Source organism: Galeopterus variegatus, unplaced genomic scaffold (genome assembly GCF_000696425.1).
Source record: "Galeopterus variegatus unplaced genomic scaffold, G_variegatus-3.0.2 Scaffold176, whole genome shotgun sequence".
In the NCBI taxonomy this organism is placed as follows: domain Eukaryota; kingdom Metazoa; phylum Chordata; class Mammalia; order Dermoptera; family Cynocephalidae; genus Galeopterus; species Galeopterus variegatus.
Window position 1 is genome coordinate 651,034 of NW_007726287.1, and position 2,963 is coordinate 653,996.

A 2,963-nucleotide genomic window follows, 5' to 3' on the forward strand; every position below is an offset into this window, starting at 1 on the left:
CTCCCAAGTCCTGGGAAGGGCCTCCCCGCCCCTGCGGGGCCCCAGACACCCACCGAGTCACTGCAGCTTTGGGGCGCTCTGCTGAGGCGAAGGCGGCTCTGGGACGAGCACGGGTAAAGAGGGCTGGAACCCCCAGCCGAAAACGGGGGGCGGCGGAGGCTGGGGACTGCGCGGGGGCCACCGGGTGGGACGCGATGGGGAAGGAGCCGTGCGAGTCGTGTGAATTCCCAGTGGCGCGGGGGCAGCCCGGGCTTGGAGGCGGCACTGAACCGGGAGCTCTGGCCCTTGACTGTTGTCATTAGCAGGGGCAGCTACCACTGTCGAGCTCTCACTGGGTGCCGTCCACAAAACTGTCGTCTGTGCACATTGTGGAGAGGGGTACCGCGCGGTCGACCCAGACACCCCAAAGTTCAAATCCTGGCTTCGCCTCTCACTCGCTGCTAAGCTTGCAAACTTTACTTGCTCCGTGCCTCACGCTCCTCCCCTGGGAAGTGGGGGGTATTGAAGGCTTCCAGGAGCTAATGTACTGAAGAATTAGACAGTAACCCGCACGCAGTCAGCGCACAATACACCGGCGCTACGTTAGGAGCGTTATCCCATTGAATCTTTGCGACAGCCCTGGGAAATAGGCACCTGCATTCTCATCTTACAGATGAGAAATCGGAAGATTGCAAAGGTGAAGAGTAGTTGGCTGGGTGACTTTGGGCAAGTCCTTTCCCCTTTCTGGGCCTCTTTCCTCATCAGTAGTTGATGGGTGAGCATTAGAATCAGACGGCCCCTGGAAGAGCTTCTAATCCAAACTCCCTCATTTTACAGATGGATAAACTGAGGCCCAGAAAGGGTAAAAATGTTGGTCAGGGTCGCGGGCTACATCAAAGGCAGAGCCAGGGCTAGACCTAGGTGTCCCGACTCCACCCCTAGCCCCAGAGACATGCCCTCCAATGGCGAATGACATGCCCTCAGTAGTGCTGCCTCCTCCCCCCAAACTGATCCTCAAAGTGTGCACACCTTGGTAGGCCTGTCAAACCCACTGCAAAGACAGCGGGAGAAGAAAAGGAAGCTGCCTCCCCCTGAGCAAAGAACACAACCACCAAGCCTGCAATTTGCACTGGAGAGGTTCAGCTTGCTTCCTGGACATTTCTGAAATGATTTGCCTTTCTCCTCATTTATTTTGAGCCTTAGGCGCTTTTCATACCATAATTTAATCTTCTTTAGCAGTCTGGAAAAATACAAATCAATTAAAGCCTAAAACCTATTGGGTAATCACTTTTCCTCCCTCCTCCTCCAGGTAGAGAAGGGCCTGCACCCTGTGCCTTTCATCCACACTAATTTGGCTGCAGTGACTCTCGTTTGAGGGACGATCACTTTGGATAGCTTATTACAGCTCCTCTCATGACATTCCTGGCACACATGTCACAAGTTGCTAGGATCAAGAACCAAGTCAGTTTTGCTCTCAGGGGCTCTTAGGGCCACCAGCCGAGGTAACGCTGTATCCCTGGAGAACTTGGCAGCCTCAGGAAGCCCCAAGAGGGTGGCAGGGAGCTGGGCACACAAAGGGCAGCTCCCTGAAAGCTAATCCTCATTGCTCTGGGATGGGGAAAAGCAAAAGTCTAGTGGGAGTAGAAGCGCGGCCCAGGGGTCTGTCTAGTGGATGAACCCTAGAAGGGATCGGCAGCTTTTCAGCCCCTTGGCGTTCCCTCCCTCCCCAGTCATAGTCAGTCTGATGTTTGGTGTGTTCGTCACTAAGAGGCATTGCAGAGGGAGGGAGGAAGGGATCCAAATGAAAAGCTCAGACATTTTAAGTCAGGCAGCGCTAAGAGAAGTCCTGGCTCACCCACTTCCTAGCCGGGTGGTCTTAGCTGCCTTCTCTGTCATGTGAGGATAATCGCACCTAGTGCTGTGGCGGGGCCTTGAGGTAATGTATGTCCGGGATTTCCCTAGAGCCCCCCCTCCCCCAAGTGACCTGCTGTTCTCAAGAGGCTTGGGGTGAGCCACCCCTCTTCAGGCTAGGGTCTCGTTGAAGGCCCTGCACCGCCCCCACCCTCATCCTGCAAATGTCCCTCTTGCAGACCTATGGCTCTTTGTTCCCAACACTCCAACCTGCTTTCCTGCTTTGTTTCCTTCTGGGCACAGTCCTTATCTAAAATACTATTCATTTCACTCCCCCTTACTGCCTGCCTCCCACTCTGAAAGATGAGTTCCTCCAGGGCACGGGATCTCCTCTCTTCTGTCCAGTGCTGCATCGCCCAGCACCTGAGTGGTGTCTGGCACACAGTGTGAACGAACAAGTGGATGAACACGTGACGTGCTTTTCACCCCCTTGACTCAGACGCCTTCAGCAGTTCTTCTGAACGCTCAGCCTGACACCTGGGGTCCCAGCCCACTGCCATCTTCTTCACCTGCTCACCTCTTCTTCACATCCTCACCCCTCAACCTCTAGCCCAGGGTCCCACCCCTGCTGCCCATCTGCTCCACCTCTCCAAAGCCCGCCTTCTTTTCGAGTCTGGGTTCAAACCTCCCCTCCTGCAGGAGGTCAAGCCCTCAGCAGCCCCTTCTTTTGAGGTGCATGCCATGCCTGTTGTGGTGTCTCCCACCATCACACACACACTGTGTAATCACAGACGCTCTGATGACCATGCACCACCACATTCCAGGCTCCAGGGTCCACACCTTAGACCTATCATCTCATGTGACACTCACCCCAAGGCTGGGAGGCTGATGTTAGGACACAGAGGCTCAGAGAGCAGCTTGCCCAAGATCAGCCAGAACGGGTGGAACTAGGATTTGAACAAAAGGCTGTGTGACGCCAGGGCCTTATTAACCACTGCCAACCACAGCTCAGCATTATAGGGAAAGGCCAGGCTAAAAGGCACGTTCCCCCTCTTCCCTGGAAACCTATCATGTGCCACTCTCTGACTTTTCTTTTTTTTTTTTTTTTTTTTTTTTTTTTTTTTTTTCTTTTT

The 2,963-nt window shown here is 54.3% G+C and overlaps 1 protein-coding gene across 3 annotated transcripts in view; it reads left to right on the forward strand.

Moving 5' to 3' along the window:
- LOC103582002 (chromosome unknown open reading frame, human C9orf9) overlaps positions 1 to 2,963 on the forward strand; it is a 12,233-nt gene continuing 9,270 nt past the window's right edge. For 2 of the 3 annotated variants that reach the window (XM_008563695.1, XM_008563703.1), the window contains exon 1: positions 13 to 113. The gene's annotated coding sequence lies outside the window, so the exon portion shown is untranslated. Of the gene's footprint in view, positions 114 to 2,963 lie in introns of all 3 variants that reach the window. The other variant, XM_008563707.1, reaches the window with a different exon arrangement.